We start from the raw sequence: 21377 nt of genomic DNA, 5'->3' as shown, positions 1-21377 counted from the left end.
CGGCGGTACTTGATGGCTTTCCTTTCACAATCGACATGGGGGGGGGTGTGTGTGTGTAAAAAATGGCTTTCAGCACCTGGTATTCCCAGGCGGTCTCCCATTCAAGTACTAACCAGGCCCGGCCCTGCTTTAGCTACCGAGATCGGACGTTCTCAGGGTAGTATGGCCGTAAGCCGTCAGGCTCACCAAAGTTCTGCATTTTATAGACACAATCGCCCCTGAAACCGTGCCAAGCAACGGCGGTACTTGATGGCTTTCCTTTCACAATCGACGTGGGGGGGGTAAAAAAAGGCTTTCAGCACCTGGTATTCCCAGGCGGTCTCCCATTCAAGTACTAACCAGGCCCAACCCTGCTTTAGCTTCCGAGATCGGACGATATCGGGCGTTTTCAGGGCAGTATGGCCGTAAGCCGTCAAACTCACCAAAGTTTTGCATTTTATAGACACAATCGCCCCTGAAACCGTGCCAAGCAACGGCGTTACTTGATGGCTTTCCTTTCACAATCGACGTGGGGTGGTAAAAATAGGCTTTCCGCACCTGGTATTCCCAGGCGGTCTCCCATTCAAGTACTAAGCAGGCCCGACCCTGCTTTAGCTTCCGAGATCGGACGAGATCGGGCGTTCTCAGGGTAGTATGGCCGTAAGCCGTCAAGCTCACCAAAGTTTTGCATTTTATAGACACAATCGCCCCTAAAACCGTGCCAAGCAACGGCGGTACTTGATGGCTTTCCTTTCACAATCGACGTGGGGGGGGGTGTGTGTGTAAAAAATGGCTTTCAGCACCTGGTATTCCCAGGCGGTCTCCCATTCAAGTACTAACCAGGCCCGGCCCTGCTTTAGCTACCGAGATCGGACGAGATCGGGCGTTCTCAGGGTAGTTTGGCGTAAGCCGTCAAACTCACCAAAGTTTTGCATTTTATAGACACAATCACCCCTGAAACCGTGCCAAGCAACGGCGGTACTTGATGGCTTTCCTTTCACAATCGACGTGGGGGGGGGTAAAAGTAGGCTTTCAGCACCTGGTATTCCCAGGCGGTCTCCCATTCAAGTACTAACCAGGCCCGACCCTGCTTTAGCTTCCGAGATCGGACGAGATCGGGCGTTCTCAGGGTAGTATGGCCGTAAGCCGTCAAACCCACCAAAGTTTTGCATTTTATAGACACAATCGCCCCTGAAACCGTGCCAAGCAACGGCGGTACTTGATGGCTTTCCTTTCACAATCGACGTGGGGGGGTAAAAAAAAGGCTTTCAGCACCTGGTATTCCCAGGCGGTCCCCCATTCAAGTACTAACTAGGCCCGACCCTTCTTAAGCTTCCGAGATCGGACGAGATCGGGCGTTCTCAGGGTAGTATGGCCGTAAGCCGTCAAGCTCACCAAAGTTTTGCATTTTATAGACACAATCGCCCCTGAAACCGTGACAAGCAACGGCGGTACTTGATGGCTTTCCTTTCACAATCGACGTGGGGGGGGGTGTGTGTGTAAAAAATGGCTTTCAGCACCTGGTATTCCCAGCCGTCTCCCATTCAAGTACTAACCAGGCCCGGCCCTGCTTTAGCTACCGAGATCGGACGAGATCGGGCGTTCTCAGGGTAGTTTGGCCATAAGCCGTCAAACTCACCAAAGTTTTGCATTTTATAGACACAATCACCCCTGAAACCGTGCCAAGCAACGGCGGTACTTGATGGCTTTCCTTTCACAATCGACGTGGGGGGGGTAAAAACAGGCTTTCAGCACCTGGTATTCCCAGGCGGTCTCCCATTCAAGTACTAACCAGGCCCGACCCTGCTTTAGCTTCCGAGATCGGACGAGATCGGGCATTCTCAGGGTAGTATGGCCGTAAGCCGTCAAACCCACCAAAGTTTTGCATTTTATAGACACAATCGCCCCTGAAACCGTGCCAAGCAACGGCGGTACTTGATGGCTTTCCTTTCACAATCGACGTGGGGGGGGTTAAAAAAGGCTTTCAGCACCTGGTATTCCCAGGCGGTCTCCCATCTAAGTACTAGCCAGGCTTGACCCTGCTTCAGCTTCCGAGATCGGGCGTTCTCAGGGTAGTATGGGTAAGCCGTCAAACTCATCAAAGTTGTGCATTTTATAGACACAATCGCCACAATCGCTTTCCTTTCACAATCGACGAGGGGTGGTAAAAATAGGCTTTCAGCACCTGGTATTCCCAGGCGGTCTCCTATTCAAGTACTAACCAGGCCCGACCCTGCTTTAGCTACCGAGATCGGACGAGATTGGGCGTTTTCAGGGTAGTATGGCCGTAAGCCGTCAAACTCACCAAAGTTTTGCATTTTATAGACACAATCGCCCCTGAAACCGTGCCAAGCAACGGCGGTACTTGATGGCTTTCCTTTCACAATCGACGTGGGGGGGGTAAAAAAAGGCTTTCAGCACCTGGTATTCGCAGGCGGTCTCCCATCCAAGTACTAACCAGGCCCCACCCTGCTTCAGCTTCCGAGATCGGGCGTTCTCAGGGTAGTATGGCCGTAAGCCGTCAAACTCATCAAAGTTTTGCATTTTATAGACACAATCGCCCCTGAAACCGTGCCAAGCAACGGCGGTACTTGATGGCTTTCCTTTCACAATCGACGTGGGGGGGGTAAAAAAAAGGCTTTCAGCACCTGGTATTCCCAGGCGGTTTCCCATTCAAGTACTAACCAGGCCTGACCCTGCTTTAACTTCCGAGATCGGGCATTCTCAGGGGAGTATGGCCGTAAGCTGTCAAACTCACCAACGTTCTGCATTTTATATACACAATCGCCCCTGAAACCGTGCCAAGCAACGGTGGTACTTGATGGCTTTCCTTTCACAATCGACGTGGGGGGGGTAAAAAAAGGCTTTCAGCACCTGGTATTCCCAGGCGGTCTCCCATCCAAGTACTAACCAGGCCCGACCCTGCTTTAGCTTCCGAGATCGGACGAGATCGGGCGTTCTCAGGGTAGTGTGGCCGTAAGCGGTCAAATTCATCAAAGTTGTGCATTTTATAGACACAATCGCCCCTGAAACCGTGCCAAGCAACGGCGGTACTTGATGGCTTTCCTTTTACGATCGACGTGGGGGGGTAAAAAAAAGGCTTTCAGCACCTGGTATTTCCAGGTGGTCTCCCATTAAAGTACTAATCAGGCCCGACCCTGCTTTAACTTCCGAGATCGGACGAGATCGGGCGTTCTCAGGGTAGTATGGCCATAAGCCGTCAAACCCACCAAAGTTTTGCATTTCATAGACACAATCGCCCCTGAAACCGTGCCAAGCAACGGCGGTACTTGATGGCTTTCTTTTCACAATCGACGTGGGTGGGTAAAAATAAGGCTTTCAGCACCTGGTATTCCCAGGCGGTCTCCCATTCAAGTACTAACCAGGCCCGACCCTGCTTTAGCTTCCGAGATCGGACGAGATCGGGCGTTCTCAGGGTAGTATGGCCGTAAGCCGTCAAACTTACCAAAGTTTTGCATTTTATAGACACAATCGCCCCTGAAACCGTGCCAAGCAATGGCGGTACTTGATGGCTTTCCTTTCACAATCGACGTGGGGGGGGGTAAAAATAGGCTTTCAGCACCTGGTATTCCCAGGCGGTCTCCCATCCATGTCACAACCAGGTCCGAAAAAGGCTTTCTTCCAAGACTTTCGGTGTTTAATGGAAACATGGCTATCATGAAAAGTTATTGACAGCTTTTTGTGTGGTAGCACGAATTTTCCGTTGGGACCTGCATGTTGCTGTATCAAATGTCATGAAAAGGGGGGAAACAGTCCATGGAAGCGCAATGTGTTATTTTACAAATAAAGACTGCTGCTTTGAGTTCACAGGGCGCCAGGCTCTTTATTCACTGTACGTAGTCTGCTCTCTAGCGGTAAGAAACGTGAACTACAATGCTATGGATGACACCACACAGTTTACGTTTCAAACTCGGTGTTAGGCTTTATGAACTATCTTGATCGTATGATTATGTTGGGATGTAGACTAGAATGATGAACTTTGTTTTAACCGGGACCCTCTGAAGTGGTTAACCATTTGCTGAGGTGACCACCACACATGTAAATTGTCACCCCCACCTTGGCCACTCTCACCCCCACCCTTCTTCTCTCAATAAATACTGTCTTGCATGAATGCAACGGCAGACTTTGTTCGGACATTGCTGTATCTACAGTAACGAACAAATTCTCCACTTGCAAGTGTTCAAAGGGCATACTGTCTCCCGTGTGGTTCTTGCAAAATAAGTTAGAGTCGGAACATCTCTAACATTTTGGTGCCGTGACCCGGATCCAACATACCCACTGCTGATCGACGGAGGACGACGTGCTGCATTGTCGACAAGCCAGCGTCCATTAGGAGGACCTGGTAAAGAAAAGACCTGGCAAGAAAATTCTTCACTGGGCCAGAATCTTAGGTCTGCCTTCGTCGGACAACAGTGGATTGACGGGATCCGGCAGTGCAACGAACCAGGGGACAAGTAAGTTAAAGCCCTGAAATTGTGTGATTGTGTTGTTGTGAAACGCATAAAAAGTTAAAGGTGCACAAGATATACGGCTTTGGTTTGTCCGGGCTATAAGATATACGGCTTTGGTTTGTCCGGGCTATGAGATATACGGCTTTGGTTTGTCCGAGCTATGAGGTTTACGGTTTGGTTTGTCCAGGCTAAGAAACAGCTGGGGTTCTAGACCCAGTGGATGGAACGGGTTAAAAAAGACAGAGATTCTTTTTCTTAATTGGAGAAGGGCGTAGGTTCTTTTTTGTCCGTTTTTTCCTAGCTGTTTGGAAGGGTTTTTGCACCCATCCGAGATAGGCCTAAAAGTTAAAAAGCGCTAAGTTGTGTGGTTGAGTGTGTGACTGGTAGGAGAATTTGACTAAGAGGCAATTTTGTTGAAGGGTCAATTTAATCCTACATTGAGGATCCTCCAAAAAGAAAAACAAAAAATTGAAAAAAAAATGGAAAAATCTAAAAATATCAAGTTAAGATAGGAAATAAAAACGGTAAATCTCTAGCTCTTGAAGGTGATGAGAAGTACATGGCAAGTAGATTTCTTAATTGTATGCGATACATGCCAAAGTGGAAGAAAAAGTATGGAGTAGAAGGGAAGTTGAAAGTTGAAATGTGGAAAATAGTGGTTGATGTTTTGGAGGAGAGTGTGGCTAGGAAGACAAAAGGGATTGAGAAAGGAAAGAAAAGAGAGAGACTTCCAATGTGCTAGAGTGTGGTTGAAAACTTCACAAGAGCTAAGAGAACAAATTCAAAAGACCAAAAATGGAAAGATAAAAAGTGATGAGGTCACAAGTGTTTGTCAGACCAGAACACAATAAGGCCCCAGTGCGCAGACGCAAGGCCGCCATATGGTTCAAAACCCCCACCAGATTCTGACAACTGTTGGTACTGTGGGAGACGAGGACACTTTGCGAGAGAGTGTCGTTATGCAAAACAAGACCAATCAAAGGGTGGAGGAAGGGGCAGAGGAAAAGCCAAATTTTCAGCAAAACGGGCTTCCTCCTCTTTGACCTCTCATGCTCCTACTTTTGGTTTAAAACATTTTTTTGGGGTTATTAGAACTCCTGTACATACAAGACGTATGACAATGCTGATTGTATGCCCAACGACAAATGACAAGGGGTCAAATTATGTGTGCACACTGAAGTTAAAATTTGCAAATCAAGTGGTAAAGTAATACAACTTGTTTCTAAAAGATAAAAAGAAAAATTTGAATGTGCTGTCCTCGCGTGCGTGGGTGGGACCAGCTTCATGATCGACCGCAAGAAATGGCCAGCTTGTGACGAATCATTGATGTCAGGTCCCCTCCCCTCGCACCGAGAGCTGTACGTGTGTGCATATTTGTTAAACTGATAAAATTGGCTAAACCTGTGTCCAAAAGAAATTCGTTAGACCACTTTTGAAGAATAAAAATAAATAAAAAAGAGAAGAAAAGAAAGAAATCTGTTTGTAGGCAGAAACTGGTTTACACTAGTGCTCATTAGTGTCTCATCCTGATGACAAATTCGAAAGACAGAGAAAACATGTTTTCTGGAATTGGATGAAGCAAAATTGTGGATTTCACACACTGCAAAACTAAATTTGAAAAAATAATTGATTAGTTGTGTTGTAAGAGTCTACAAACTTCTATATTTTAGTTAAATTCGAGAGATTGAGTTGGTTAATTTAAAAAAAAGAAAAAAAAAAATCTGATTAATTCGCAAGCTGTTTTTTTTGTGTGTGTTGAGAATGGTATATGAATGTTGTGTGGAGGACTTGGATAACTTCAGACAAATGTGATGAAAAGACTCCTCTTCGGTGACTGTGTGTGAGATGCAAATGAGCAGGGATGAATGATTTCCTGAATGAAAGGAAAATATAGGTTGAATAGTTGAGGTTGTTCGAGACTACTATGGGAGATTAGTAGAGCAACTTTGACGAAAGAGTGATTTTGTGCAAGTTAAATGCTAAGAAAACAAAAACAAAAAACCCAAAGAAAAAGTTGTTGCTAATTACTAACGAAGCTATGAGGAAGTGATGTGGGTGTTTTGAAGGGCACGCGCTTATGCGCTTCCCTGGCTCATCAACATTTGTTTGACTGATCAAAGGAACCATTTGCTACAGGACTTAACATCCAAATCTAACCGGGATCAGAGAATCTCCTTTAAACCAGGCGGCAATAAATGGGACAGCCCCTGTCATAGATGGTCTTTTGTCAGGAGGAATCCTTAGGAAGTGCTTGGATTCTCCTTGCAAGACTCCTGTTTTTCCAGTCCAAAAGGCCAATAAAATTGATTGGCGAATGATACAAGATTTCCGAGTAGTAAATGAAGCAGCACCTAATGTGCCTGACCCACACACGCTTCTAAACACTTTTTAAGGCAGCAGCAATTGCGACACATGGGCCTTGCCATGTGTTGACAGGAGGGATGAGGTCAATTCACTACCTTTGGTTTAGATTCTTACTTAAAAAAATTTTTGTAAAGCATGTCCTGTTTGTGTGAAACATAATCCACAAGGAAACATGAGACCTAAGAGAGGCTCCTTTCCAAAACCGTCTTACCCATTCTAAATCATGCACATGGATTTTATTGAACTCACACAAAGTGGACCTCACAAATACTGTCTAGTGATGATTGATACATTTTCCAAATGGGTTGAAATAGTTCCATCTAAACGAGCAGATGCCTTAACAGTGGCACAAGCCGTTTGCAAAACCGTCATACCGGTTCATGGCATCCCGCAGATCATTTACAGTGACAATGGTCCACACTTTGTGAACCAAGTTGTACAAAACATGGCTGTACATTTTGGGATAACGTTAAAAAACCACTGTGCTTGGCACCCATCCAGTGCAGGCCTGGTTGAACGAGCAAACGCTACTATCAAAAGCAGGTTGGAAAAATACATGGAATCAACAGGCAGAGCCTGGCCGGAGTGCCTAGACTTGGTGAAACTCTATATGAGAATCACCCCCAATTCAGAAGGGCTAACGCCTTTTGAAATTATACATGGGAGACCATATAGACTACCTGTGTTCCCTGCAGATTTACAAAAAGCAGATGAAGAACAGACCTTGGCAGATTACATGATCAGAACGCTCAAAATGAAAGATGTGTTAAATGCAAATTTAGTGCCGCCTGGTCTTCCTTCCCCACAGGTTGACAACCTCATCAAGCCAGGAGACTGGGTCTACATCAAGGTCATCAAAAGAAAGAACTAGGCCAGCCCACGGTGGGAGGGACCATTCCAAGTCTTGCTGACTACCCCCACTACAGTAAAGATTGCTGAACGGCCCAGCTGGATTCACCTCAGCCACTGCAAGTTGCAGAGAGTGCTGGACCCCTCATTCGGAGTGGTGGGGAAGTCCGACTTCAAAGGGGTTTCATCGCTTAGGGTGGAACGTCTCAACGTTGGTGAAGAATCCAGCGATCCCCACTCCGCTAGGCGAGGAGATGTCCCGGTGTCTCTGCCATCCTAGTAGCAACGGAATTCCATATGCCAGGTGGATTCTATGCTGCGCTGTGGTTGGAGTGTGCTATGGTTTGTGGGCTCATCTGAATGGACCAATGGACAGTGTCATTCGTGGAAGAAGATGGTCACATGATGAGAATTTCGAGGACTGGTCATGGGACCCCAGAAACCCATACAAAACCTACACTTGGTACCGGTGCGTAAAGTTCACTGTGAGAGCTCACACACAGGAGGAATGCTATGTGTGTGTTCCAAACTCCCCCCCTTCCTCCACAAAAGTTGACCTGGAGGCCAGAACAATGACTGTCACTGAAGCAAATGCATGGCCTTTGTGGGAGGGGTTTGGATTTCAGCACCATGCTGTCACAGTCAGTGATGCTACCCCTACCGCCCTGGACTCACAGAAAAGAACCTGTGATCGAACTCTTTTGGGTTAATGTCAACGCAACTGTTAAAGGACGAACATTGCCGCAAGTGGCCTACACAGAGAGACCAGCTGGAGTGAACTACACATGTTACATCCAAGGAAACGAGACCCACAAATGCATCAACGACGACTGCTCTCCAGGAGGACACTGGATGGGAGCTTTGGACATCACCGCTGAGTGTCAGGATAAGAGAGCCATTTCAAGTGGTGAGGGCTCTCCTACCAACATGGCTGCGCCATCAAACAGAACCTACTTCATACAGAATGGCTGGTGGCTTTGTGATCAAAAAGGTTGTCCGATGCTGCCCGCCAACTGGACAAGAGTGTGTGCACCAGTGTGGGTGACAGACCACACCTACAGAATACATCATCAGTTGACGACAGCACGCAACTCTTCTGGACGTCGACGCAGGGCTGTTGTGACCTTTGACTCTCATGATCCTGTCTGGGGTCAGTGATGGACAAAACAGAGCGATTCAGGCTATTAGGCTAATGGTCTTACAAAACAGGATGGTTCTGGACTTGATGACTGCAACACGACGGTTCCAGCAAGGAAGCAGATCCACCATCGACAGCGTCCCCGCCCCCAATTCAAATAGAGGCAGAATAATCCTCTTCCCCCTTGGTGGCCAGGTAGTCTACCCTGGCCACTGAAGACTGAAGACGACAACCGCGCGGCAGACACTTCCAGGTTCTCCCCCGACGAAGCAGTGCTGCAGAGGGGGTGAGAATTGTGCTCACCCTCCAACAGTGGCCGTGCCAAGCCCCCGACGGCTGAACAATCACGAGCAGTTTTTGTCTTGACTGTTGTTATTGATAACATTATGGTCGCCTAAGGCAGAGGGACCGTGTGAGACTTTTCCTGCATTATAACATCTTGCCGCAGGTTTTTCACTCACACACTAAAATTGATCTACGTAGATTGCGTAGATGATGTTTAGCCGAGCATGTTTTACAGAAACTTAATGATTTGACTATCAAAAATGCTTCGCAAGTGATGGGTACAATGATATCAAGTCAAAAGTCAAAGTCCGCTTTATTGTCAATTTCTTCACATGCCAGGCACACAAAGAGATCGAAATTACGTTTCCCATCGTCCCACGGTGACTAGACAGTACACAACACGCACATCAAACAGCACAAAGAGTAAAAACGAACAGACAAGAGCAACAAATAAGTAATAAGCAAATAACCCAAATAATAAACAATAAATAAATAAATAGACAAATAAGAGCAGCAAAATGGAACAAGCGCGCTAATAGCAGACAGCCAGATCATAGCGCAAAAGAGCAGGACGTCATGTAGCAGAGGGTGGAGGGGGGAGGGAATTCAGGATCCGGACAGCTTGGAGCACGAAGCTGTCCCTGAGTCTGGTGGTGCGGGAGCGCAGGCATCTGTATCTCTTCCTAGAGGGCAGAAGTACAAACAAAGAGTGAGCGGGGTGACTCTCATCACACACAATCTGAGCCGCTTTGCGGGTGAGACGGGAGGCGTAAACTTCCTTCAGGGAGGGGAGTGGGGCCCCGATGATTTTACTCGCAGTGGTCACTATGCGCTGCAGGGCCTTCATGTTGTACTCAGAGCAGCCACCACCCCACACAGCGATGCAGCTGGAGGAACGCTCACAATGGTGCCACGGTAGAATGTGGTCATGACGGCGGGAGGAGCACTTGCCCGCCTGAGTTTCCGCAGAAAGTACAGGCGGCGCTGGGCCTTCTTCACCAGCGACGCAGTGTTGGTGGTCCAGGAGAGGTCCTCACTGATGTGCACCCCCAGGAATCTGGTGCTACTCACTCTCTCCACCACAGCTCCGTCGACGGTCAGCGGCAGGTGGTGGGTGTGACCCTTCCGGAAGTCAATGATAATCTCCTTGGTCTTGTTGACGTTCAGCAGAAGGTTGTTGTCCCTGCACCAAGCGGCCAAAAGGTCGACCTCCGATCTGTAGTGAGTCTCGTCGCCACCGGTGAGCAGACCCACCACAGTCGTGTTGTCGGCATATTTCAGCACGCGGTTGCTGCCGTAGGTCGCAGTGCAGTCATGCGTCAGCAGGGTGAAGAGCAGCGGACTGAGCACGCAGCCTTGAGGGGCCCCCGTGCTCAGCGTGATGCTGCCGGAGACACTGTCGCCCACACGCACTACTTGAGGCCTCTGACAGAGGAAGTCCAGTAGCCAGTTGCAAAGGGAGGAACTGAGGCCCAGCTTGACAAGTTTGCAAATGAGACGCTGTGGAACAATGGTGTTGAATGCAGAACTGAAGTCCACAAACAGCAATCTCACATACGAGTCCCTGTTCTCCAGGTGGGTGAGGGCAGAGTGGAGGGCAGAGCAGATGGCATCCTCAGAGGACCGATTGGGTCGGAAGGCAAACTGGAAGGGGTCCACGGTGGGGGGAAGAACAGATCTGACGTGCGCCAAGACAAGCCTCTCAAAGCACTTCATGACGATGGGGGTCAGTGCCACAGGGCGGTAGTCATTGAAGCAGGAGGGAGCAGGATTTTTCGGCACAGGTATGATGGTGGCAGCCTTGAAGCAAGACGGGACGACGGCCTGCCGCAGGGAAATGTTAAAGATGTCCGTGAAGACATCCATCAGCTCCTCAGCGCAGTCCTTCAGCGCCCGTCCCGGGATGTTGTCCGGGCCCGCCGCCTTACGGGTGTTGATAGCAGCAAGCGTCTTCCTCACGCTAACGGCAGAGAGGCACAGAGGCTGCTCGTCCGGATGGGGAGGGTTCTTCAGCGGGCAAGTGTCGTTCTGAGCGTCGAAGCGAGCAAAGAAGCGGTTCAGTTCGTTGAGCAGAGGGACGTCGCCCTCACAGCTCTGCGGCGCGGGCTTGTAGTCCGTGATTGTCTGTATGCCTCGCCACAGGCTCCGAGCATCCTTGCTGTCTTTGAAGTGAGCAGTAATCTTGGAAGAGAACGCCTTTTTCGCATCCTCGATGCCCCGGGACAGTTTCGCCCTTGCTGATCGCACGCTCGCTGCATCCCCAGCCCTGTAGGCTTTGTCTCTGGCCCTCAGGAGCCCAAGGACAGCCCCTGTCAGCCATGGCTTCCAGTTAGCCCGAGTGACGACGTACTTTGTGAGGGTCACATCATCAATGCACTTAGCGATGTAAGAGGTCACAGAGTCAGCATACTCCTCAATGTCCGTCCGATTGTCGCAAGTGGCTGCCTGCTTAAACATTTCCCAGTCTGTAGTGCCAAAGCAGTCCCGAAGAGCATCAGAGGCCCCCTCAGGCCACACCCTAACACGTTTGCGAACCGGCCTGGAAGTTCTCACTCTCTGTCTGTACGCGGGGGTAAGCAGAACGGTGACGTGGTCAGAAAGTCCGATGTTGGGGAGGGGGGTGGCCTTGAAAGCTCCTCTATGTGCAGTGTAGACCAAGTCCAGGAAGCTGCCACCACGCGTTGGAAAAGTAACATGCTGGTGAAGCTTTGGAAAGACAGACTTCAGGTCAGCATGATTAAAATCACCAGCGAAGATGATGAGACCGTCAGGGTGCGCCGTCTGCTGATCACTGACAGCCCGATAAAGTTCATTAAGGGCCGTGATCCTGTCACTTCCAACGTTGGAAGGCGGGATGTAGACCGCGACAAGCAGAATCGCAGCAAACTCCCTTGGTAGGTAAAAAGGACGGCACTTAACGATCACAAACTCCGCCAGTGGCGAGCAGTGCCTGCATACCACTACAGAGTCCCGGCACCATTCGTCGCGGATGTAGACACATATACCTCCTCCACGCGATTTCCCTCCTTCTTCAATTGCCCGGTCCGCTCGAAAGCACGCCAGCCGCTCCAGTTGCACAGCAGAGTCCGGAATGTTGACATTCAGCCAAGTTTCAGTGAACACGAACACGCAGCAGTTGCTCACTGCCCGGTTCGTGGATCTCAGCAGATGAATGTAATCCATCTTGTTGTCCAGCGACCGGACATTCGCCAGAAGAATGGAAGGCACGGCCGGGCGAGTCGGGTTCGCCGCTAGCCTGGCCCGGACGCCTCCGCGCTTTCCCCTCTTCTGCCTCCTCGCACACCGCTTCCGACGCTGCTTGTCCGGGGAAGGAGTAGCAGACGAGTCCGGCGATGATTCAGGCCGGAGCAGTCCCAGTGACTTTAATGTCCCCGTATCAAAGTCCGAAACGCCGCAAAACTCGCTTTCGCCGATGTCGAGCAGAACCTGCCTGCTGTACTTGTAGCGCAACATGGTACGATCAGACAAACACATAAAACTGTCTGACAAACACTTATTAGATGAACAAAACACCGATCGGTTGGGACGGAGAGAGGCCGCTGCGTGTGCACGCGCCGCCATCTTGGCAGATCTGCTGTTTCTGTGTGTTGATTTTATTGTTGTTTTTATTTCTTCATTATATTTTCTTACTTATGTTTGATTGATCGGGGTGGACATAATCATATGATAAACAGGAGGGATATGTTAGGGTTTATGAACTATCTTGATCGTATGATTATGTTGGGATGTAGACTAGAATGATGAACTTTGTTTTAACTGGGACCATCTGAAGTGGTTAACCATTTGCTGAGGTGACCACGACACATGTAAATTGTCACCCCCACCTTGGCCACTCTCACCCCACCCTTCTTCTAAATACTGTCTTGCATGAATGCAACGGCAGACTTTGTTCGGACATTGCTGTATCTACAGTAACGAACAAATTCTCCACTTGCAAGTGTTCAAAGGACATACTGTCTCCCGTGTGGTTCTTGCAAAATAAGTTAGAGTCGGAACATCTCTAACACTCGGGTTTTAGTTTCAATGTCGGAGTTGAAGCTACGCTTGCAGTTTCCCAAATGTCATACGTGATGGGTGTTGTAAAAAATTGCTTGAACGATTGAAGTGAAAAATAAGTAAATATGTAAAAGCTTACAGCACCTGGTATTCCCAGGCGGTCTCCCATCCAAGTACTAACCAGGCCCGAACCTGCTTAGCTTCCGAGATCGGACGATATCGGGCGTTTTCAGGGCAGTATGGCCGTAAGCCGTCAAACTCACCAAAGTTTTGCATTTTATAGACACAATCGCCTCGGAAACCGTGCCAAGCAACGGTGGTACTTGATGGCTTTCCTTTCACAATCGACGTGGGGTGGTAAAAATAGGCTTTCAGCACCTGGTATTCGCAGGCAGTCTCCCATTCAAGTACTAACCAGGCCCGACCCTGCTGTAGCTACCGAGATCGGACGAGATTGGGCGTTTTCAGGGTAGTATGGCCGTAAGCCGTGTTAGGATACGGATTTTAGCTATTGATCTGACTCCAAATTACGATCAACACTTAACACAAGTTTCTATGTCCTAATCCACACACTGGCGCACCTAACAATTTTGCGAGTTCGTTCTGTCAAAGAGAAGACCAGTAGATCAATCAGACCAAATTTACCAAATGTTTATTCCTAACAAAGCGCACTAATACAGGCCTGGGTCCCGGGTCCCTCACACTAAAACTCGTGCGTTTCTGTGACCACCAAAAGACGACACATTCTTCCGGGTTGCCCAGTTTTAAAGAAACACAATATGAATATTAAAGCATGCAAAATATTGTGTGATGATTGGTCGATGGTCATCTCCTCCCCGTCGAGGTGTCATCACTGTGGTCAGGAGTTGGGGATTTTCCTCTCGAAGCCCAACCACCTGGACGTGGTATTGTTCTTTGTTCTCGCTCCTCACCCACCTCGAGGTGTTATCGTCTGGTACTCTGTTGGAATAATCTCGGGGGAAGCCTTGGCCTGCCAGACCAGGAGGCCTTATCTTTATGAGTTTACGACTCTCCTTTAAACTAAATGCTTTCTATTTGGTTCAAGGAATGTCTTTTGATCCCCGTCAGCCTTATGTTTCCTTCCTGTCCTTATGTTACTTTTGTGTTTGTTTTGTAAGAAGTCTTCAATGACAATGAGCAGAGCTTCTTTGCATAGGCGAAATGTTCTTTATCAGTTTAAAGGGACTTCATTCCTTTTAGTTAACTGTAGCTTTGATTCATAGATTGTAGATGATCAAAATTGGTTATATACAGTTTGAAGAAGTCACATTAAAGTTATCCCATATTTACTCAATGTTCGTTTAAGGAACTGTATATCAGTTACCTTACATTTACTTAATATGTGCTGAAAGGTTTAAGTAAGGTTAGATATTATTATTATTATTATGTGTTGTGTTAGTTTACTAAGAAGTTAAACTTAGCAAGGGGTTAGTTGCATTGTTCCACAGGTAAGCGACATTCAAAGTGCTTCAAGTTATCTGATCACAGTCGAGCAGGAGTCGGCCACCTGTGGAGAGGACAACTGGTTGGGGGAAGAAAGCAGACTCTGCACTCCCAATGTGGGGGTCGAGAAGATCAATTCACACTACACTACATTCCTTAGCTAATCAGCGTTGCTACAGCCACTATCTCCCCTCCCTTCAGTGTAGCAACGCCTCTGTAGCCAGGGCATCCAAGACATTAAAAGGAGGAGCACGTGGGGGAGGAACTCAGAACTGGTGGAGATTGTAACTGAGCTTCCTTTCTCTATCGTTCTCCTCGCGAGTAAACTCATCCTGGTTGTCTTCTCCTCTTTGTTCCAGCATGTGATTTAATGTCTGATCATATTCAGACCTAACATACTCCCTTCGTTCCGTACCGTCCCGTACTCCCTTCCTGGGCCTGTTCCATAACTCTTAGAAGAAACAAGTTCATGCAGTGTGCCTGCACATTCCTCACCCCCACCAATCCACACAAGCACTCCAATACTAGATATTATATTGATATGATTATATGTTTAACACAACCTTGAAAAATATGTTTGCTAACTGCTGAAAGCACATTTCCCTTTATTCCCTCTCATGACCTCATTTATGAGGTCATCACCCGCGACTCTAGCAAATATCTACCAGTGCGCTATCGGTCCTTTCTTCCTCCCGCGGCTCATGTTGAGCCACCAGGGTATATTGGCCCATCGGTGGCAACGGGCCAACGGTTTTCTCGATCAACCGGACAGTGAGTGATCTAATACATGGAACACAACAACAACCGCATAACATCATAATTGTAGTAAAAATAGCCACAGCAACAAGCACAGACATGATGAGCCCTTTCCAGTTTCCAAACGTTTTCATCCAATCAAACCAAATATCGGTGTGTACACCTGAATGATCTTTCATCTTTTTATTCAGTGTCCTTAGTCCTTCCAACGCCTTGGTCAGTCGTCCCCCTGGTGCCGTGTTGTTTGGGATGAAAGTACAACATGCATCACCAAACATTCCACACACACCATGTTCCTTAGCCAATAGCATGTCCAACGCAATTCTATTTTGGAACGCCATTAATGACGTTGCGGCCAATTGTTCATGAACTGCGGCAAATGATTCAGCTGTATAATTACCAAGTCGTTGGACATTGTAATGAACGTAATTAATACGGTCTACATTTTTATTGGGGGTGATCCATAGGAAGATACTTTCGAATCCCGAGGCCACTTGATTAACGAGTTTATACTCATCTGGTACACCCCGGGGCACTCCTATAGCGTCAATATATGTTGGATCGTCGTCGCTCAACCACGGGGCAAAACGTCTCTTTTGGCTCGCTTCAGGAGCTCCGCCAATGGGGACTCCAGGTCCCAATTGAGATTCTGTATTTCAATGGGGACAACCACCACAGGCATTATCAAAGACACGAGGGCACAGATACCTGATGCATTCTTTGGCAAGCGATCATATAATTTGTCATCACCACACCACAACCAGATGTCTGCACGAGAGAGAGGAGAGGTTACAGTCAGTGACAAATTTTTGAATTTGAAATTGAATTTCCACCATGTGGAATCTATTGTCCCAATACTTATGCCGGTCCCCTTTAACTTTAAACATGTCATATTTTGTTGAGTCACATGGTTGTCAAAAACGGGCTTTCTTTTTTAGTGAATAATTGTATGCCGTGACTCTCCAATGCCCTCTCAACCGAGGACAAACCAAACTCATTCCCTAAGCATTGAAAAACCATAAATAAAATAAAACAACCACATTTTTCCATATTGTTAACTTCTTTTGTCCATGACATGAAGCAACTACAAACCGTCCATCCTCTTTACATTGGTGAATACATGTCCCTTCTCTGTCTGGTGGGGCTAAATCCAATATTTCCCTTACCTTTTCAATTTGCTTCCTCCACACCCTTCTCTGGTACTTTTCCAGTTTGTCCTGTAACGTTTGGTTTGTCTCTGTCCAATTAAACAACGTGACATGCATTTGCCAATTTCCGCTGTCACATCTCTGTCTCAAACCTCCCTGTTCTTCTCGTGAGAGCTCTTCTGTTGTGTTCACCTCAGCCTCAAAAACTACTTCTCCTTTGCATCGGTATTGTTTATAAGTGGGTAAAATTTGAATCTGGGACGTTTTCTGCTGGATAGTCTCATCAATTGTCATCAATGTCCACACAAAAAGACAACCTACTAAAAATAGCACTACTAAAATTCAGTCAGTCAGTCATTTTCTGAACCGCTTTGTCCCCACGGGGGTCGCGGGCGTGCTGGAGCCTATCCCAGCCGTCATCGGGCAGTAGGCGGGGGACACCCTGAATCGGTTGCCAGCCAATCGCAGGGCACACAGAGACGAACAACCATCCGCACTCGCACTCATACCTAGGGACAATTTAGAGTCTTCAATCGGCCTACCAAGCATGTTTTTGGGATGTGGGAGGAAACCGGAGTGCCCAGAGAAAACCACTTAATTCTGAAAAATCCGAAAAACCTTTCGAGCCCTCTCCTTTACTTTTCCGTATTGCTGCTCCTTCTCCTTCTGTCTCCCCCCTTTGGCCGGGTCCGGGACACGGCCAAACAAGAATACCTTCATCTTGACGGAACAAACTCTGGGGCCCGACGTAGGTGTGAGTAGTGATACCACCGGCGTCCTTTGAAGTCGCTCTGGGCCGCGTGAGACGTCCTGGCCAAGACACGAAATGGGGCCCTTCCACCTGGGCTCCGTCCACTTTCTGGAGATGACTCTGACGTAGACGTGTACATGTGAGCTGTTTCTCCACCGACACGCCTTCCTCCGCCGCAGCGGTTTTCTCTCCAATCTGTGCAGAAACACTGGACACCAAAGCAGACAAATAGGACCCTTATGCTGTATGAGACCAATTTGGTACCGTAACATCCTCCGGTGGGACGAGCGTCGTTGCTGGTCCCGGCATTAGACGACCTGTCATCAATTCAAACGGTGCAAATCCAGTGTGCCTGTTAACAGATTGCCGCACAGACAACAAGGCAAGCGGAATCGCTTGGAGCCAATTCATTCTCATTTGAGCAATCATTTTGGCCAGTTTTTTCCTTCAACGTCCGGTTCATTCGTTCAACTTTGCCCTGGCTCTGAGGATGGTAGACACAGCCGAATCGATGCTTCAAACGCAAAATTGATTCCACCTTGGCCAAGGCTTTGTTGTTAAAGTGTGTACCATTGTCAGAGCGGATCAGGGCGGGAAAACCATGCGTGGGGATGTAATGGGTGATCAAAGCCTTGATCACAGCAGCAGAATCTTCTTTCGAGCACGGATATGCCTCAGGCCAGCCTGAGTAAGCGTCAACCAACACAAGCAAAAAGCGTTTCCCATTCACTCTTGTATACATGTCGGTGAAATCAATGATCACCTCTGCTCCCAGCCACGGGGTCGGCTGAAACAGGCCGGGCTTAGGCTTCAACGTAGGACGCAAACAGGAGTCTGGGTGTTCCCCGTCCAGATTACTGGACCGCGGAACACCAACATCATCTCCAGCAATCCTGTCTGCCATGGGTTGTTTAATTTGGTATGCATGCTGAGACCTAGACCAGTACAAATTAGGAATGTGAGTTTTCCGCCAATCGGTCTGTTGCAACAACTGCTTGACCATTGAGCCCAATTGTCTGGCCTTGTGTCCTGGGGCAATAGCTAGGGAAATGTGTGGCACCCCTTTCTCTGTCATTTTGAACCACTGCATTTGTTCATGTGTCAGTTCAGTTGCCGCTGCAACTCCCTCTTTACCAATCAAAATGCGTGATGAAGTTAAATCCCACATGTGCAATATTTTCAAACAAATCCCGATATACATCATCACTTTTCGGTCATAATATAGAGTGCAATGCAAAGGATCAACAGGTGGGTGGTATGGCGTCAGTGAGCAGATCCAGGGTTTCCACAGTAGGTAGGTCGAGAACACACCACCACCAGCAGGGGTCTCTGGCTCCAGCCATGTTGTTGTATTTGTTGTGAGCACTGGATGCTGACGCCATTTGGAAATTGAATAATCACTCCCTCTGGCCCACACAGAATTCTGGCTTCAACGGCTGACAACAAGTCCCTCCCCATCAAATTGATTGGGGTGTCCGTGGAATGGATGTATTTGTGCCAGAGTCTACACCCCGTCCGGGTGATCACAGTCTCAAGTGGTTTGGTAAAAGGCAGAGTTTGTGGTTTTCCCGAGAAGCCGACCAAAGTTGTTGTTTTCTTTGACAGTGAGGATACAGGAAGGGCAGTGTTTATTGATGAATATGTTGCGCCTGTGTCCACCAGCATCTGCACAGGTTTTCCCTCCACTGTCACATGAAGCATTGGCTCCGCCGGGCCGCTGCTTCTCTGGCTCCCCGGGCATCCCTATTCGAATTGTCCACACCAGAGATCATCATGTTGATAGTACTGACCTCTGTGTGCTTGTGGCTGTTGCCAGGGTCGTCCACTCGAGGGAGCTGTTCGTGTTTGTTGTATCGGCTCCTCGGGTTGATGTGGCGGGCCTCCGGCTGGACGGCCGGCTCCGTGCGGTCGATACTGCGGGCACTCTCTTGCCCAGTGATCGGTTTCGCCGCAGATGTAGCATGCGTTGGGCGAATGGTTTTTGTATGTCGCCCTCCCCGGGTAAGCAGGTGCACTCCCTCCCCGGCCTCTGTATCCGCCCCGGAACTGGCCCCTTCCGCGTCCCACCACCTGAGGAGCCTGTGACATTTGCATTTCCTTTTTCTGTGATTTAGACTGTCTAGCTTCACCATGCATTTTTGCCAACTGTAATTTCAACAACTGTTTGGATAATGCGTCTGTCTCGTTATCAACTTTAGCTTGTGACTCAGTAAACATTCTGCAGTGATGCAAAAGATGACGTTTAAATCGTTCCTCGGCACAAACCGGAATGTCAGGGTCTGACATTAGCTGCTTCTTCACATCTGGCGGAAGTCCATCCACCAGCGCCGTCCAGAAGAGCACCTCTGCCCCGTGCGTGAGAGTCGGATGGCGACCTGTGGTTTCAATCCAACTCTCCACACATGTTACATAATGTTGGGCAGGTGACATTTTCACATAATAAGGAAACATAGTGGGGGCCAAATCGGTGGGTTGTGGAAAAGTCATTTTAATGTTTTCAAACAGGGGCGCTGCTACTTGTGGCAAGGGCACCTCCCTCCTCAGTCTCGCTGTGAACGCTCTTTCTGTTTCCACTTGCTCTTTCAACACTAACAACAACACTTTCTACGGGCAGTTTCTTCTGAGTGGCAAACAAAGCTGTTGCAACTGTTGCCACATTGTGCAAAGAGCGTCGCTCTTCCTCTCTCTCCCTAATGTGCTTCTCGAGCACCTTGCGCTTACGCCAGCCGGCCCCTTTTATGCTCATCCTCTAAGGAGAGCTTTCTTTTCAGCACCTGACTCTCTTTTTGCTGCAATTGCCGTGAGAGACGTTCCATGTCCCAAGTTGTTGAAAAACCCTGAAACAATTTGTCAGCTTCCAATTTCGCAAATACTTTTCGGTGTCTCACACGCTCCTTTGCCACTTTCTTTCTGTCAATGCCACTCACAATTTGCGCTTCCACATCAACATACATCCTTTCAATCTCACTCCATTCATTCCTCTCAGCGCACACACACCTCTCATCACACACACTATCTCACTCCATTCATTCCTCTCAGCACACGCACTCCTCTCATCACACACTATCTCACACACACTCCTATCAATTTGGGGCATTTTGGATGTTTCAGCGGTCTGATCTCTCACAGAAGGAACTGTTACCACCGGATGTTTTCGGGAAAGCCTCACACTTCCCAGGATCTCAAAAAAAACCTGGCTATTTGAATACGCTCGTCAACGTACCCTTGTCCGCCACGACTAGGCTAGGTCCCGGACCTATTCGTAATACGCGTAAGTCCCTGACTTTACCGTACACGTCACACACGTAAGTTCCAAACTTATTCGCCGTATGTATCTCTTGCACACTTTATTTGATCTGAACAACAGTCTCCTCTTAAATTTCCTCTTTCAATTTGCAGAATTTCGACTTATAGTAACAGGTATTCTGCTTACCTTATCAGTGATGAGCGCTCAGGGTTGAGGAGACGTTGTACCAGCTCAACGTTGTGCACTTTATTCCCAAACGGTTCGCCGACCGAGAGACAGCGTCCCAGACGCTGTCCGGTGTCCTGGATACAGACCACGAGTTGCCAATTACCCTTCTCTTGACCTCACGTCAGGGTCACCAAGAAATTGTTAGGATACGGATTTTAGCTATTGATCTGACTCCAAATTACGATCAACACTTAACACAAGTTTCTATGTCCTAATCCACACACTGGCGCACCTAACAATTTTGCGAGTTCGTTCTGTCAAAGAGAAGACCAGTAGATCAATCAGACCAAATTTACCAAATGTTTATTCCTAACAAAGCGCACTAATACAGGCCTGGGTCCCGGGTCCCTCACACTAAAACTCGTGCGTTTCTGTGACCACCAAAAGACGACACATTCTTCCGGGTTGCCCAGTTTTAAAGAAACACAATATGAATATTAAAGCATGCAAAATATTGTGTGATGATTGGTCGATGGTCATCTCCTCCCCGTCGAGGTGTCATCACTGTGGTCAGGAGTTGGGGATTTTCCTCTCGAAGCCCAACCACCTGGACGTGGTATTGTTCTTTGTTCTCGCTCCTCACCCACCTCGAGGTGTTATCGTCTGGTACTCTGTTGGAATAATCTCGGGGGAAGCCTTGGCCTGCCAGACCAGGAGGCCTTATCTTTATGAGTTTACG

The 21377-nt window shown here is 48.2% G+C and overlaps 3 non-coding genes and 13 pseudogenes across 3 annotated transcripts; all 16 read right to left on the bottom strand.

Moving 5' to 3' along the window:
• Positions 1-64: 64 nt before the first annotated feature.
• Positions 65-174, bottom strand: LOC147052732 (5S ribosomal RNA; annotated as a pseudogene).
• Positions 175-290: 116 nt separating this feature from the next.
• LOC147052731 (5S ribosomal RNA) lies at positions 291-410 on the bottom strand (annotated as a pseudogene).
• Positions 411-525: 115 nt separating this feature from the next.
• LOC147052730 (5S ribosomal RNA) lies at positions 526-645 on the bottom strand (annotated as a pseudogene).
• A 125-nt stretch (positions 646-770) lies between these two features.
• LOC147052729 (5S ribosomal RNA) lies at positions 771-889 on the bottom strand (annotated as a pseudogene).
• A 117-nt stretch (positions 890-1006) lies between these two features.
• LOC147052728 (5S ribosomal RNA) lies at positions 1007-1126 on the bottom strand. The gene has a single exon (XR_015067112.1). It is a non-coding gene; the product is annotated as a 5S ribosomal RNA (ribosomal RNA).
• A 116-nt stretch (positions 1127-1242) lies between these two features.
• LOC147052727 (5S ribosomal RNA) lies at positions 1243-1362 on the bottom strand (annotated as a pseudogene).
• A 125-nt stretch (positions 1363-1487) lies between these two features.
• LOC147052726 (5S ribosomal RNA) lies at positions 1488-1606 on the bottom strand (annotated as a pseudogene).
• Positions 1607-1722: 116 nt separating this feature from the next.
• Positions 1723-1842, bottom strand: LOC147052725 (5S ribosomal RNA; annotated as a pseudogene).
• Positions 1843-2152: 310 nt separating this feature from the next.
• Positions 2153-2272, bottom strand: LOC147052724 (5S ribosomal RNA; annotated as a pseudogene).
• Positions 2273-2388: 116 nt separating this feature from the next.
• On the bottom strand, positions 2389-2498 carry LOC147052723 (5S ribosomal RNA; annotated as a pseudogene).
• Positions 2499-2615: 117 nt separating this feature from the next.
• Positions 2616-2725, bottom strand: LOC147052722 (5S ribosomal RNA; annotated as a pseudogene).
• A 116-nt stretch (positions 2726-2841) lies between these two features.
• On the bottom strand, positions 2842-2961 carry LOC147052721 (5S ribosomal RNA; annotated as a pseudogene).
• Positions 2962-3077: 116 nt separating this feature from the next.
• On the bottom strand, positions 3078-3197 carry LOC147052720 (5S ribosomal RNA; annotated as a pseudogene).
• Positions 3198-3313: 116 nt separating this feature from the next.
• Positions 3314-3433, bottom strand: LOC147052719 (5S ribosomal RNA). The gene has a single exon (XR_015067111.1). It is a non-coding gene; the product is annotated as a 5S ribosomal RNA (ribosomal RNA).
• A 9803-nt stretch (positions 3434-13236) lies between these two features.
• Positions 13237-13355, bottom strand: LOC147052718 (5S ribosomal RNA). Its single transcript, XR_015067043.1, has one exon. It is a non-coding gene; the product is annotated as a 5S ribosomal RNA (ribosomal RNA).
• Positions 13356-13470: 115 nt separating this feature from the next.
• LOC147052717 (5S ribosomal RNA) lies at positions 13471-13590 on the bottom strand (annotated as a pseudogene).
• Between the last annotated feature and the right edge of the window lie 7787 nt (positions 13591-21377).

Source organism: Syngnathus leptorhynchus, chromosome 8 (assembly GCF_054491065.1).
Source record: "Syngnathus leptorhynchus isolate UIUO chromosome 8, UIUO_Slep, whole genome shotgun sequence".
In the NCBI taxonomy this organism is placed as follows: Eukaryota; Metazoa; Chordata; class Actinopteri; order Syngnathiformes; family Syngnathidae; genus Syngnathus; species Syngnathus leptorhynchus.
The sequence above is the reverse complement of the archived record's forward strand: the minus strand, read 5'-3'. Positions and strand labels throughout refer to the sequence as shown.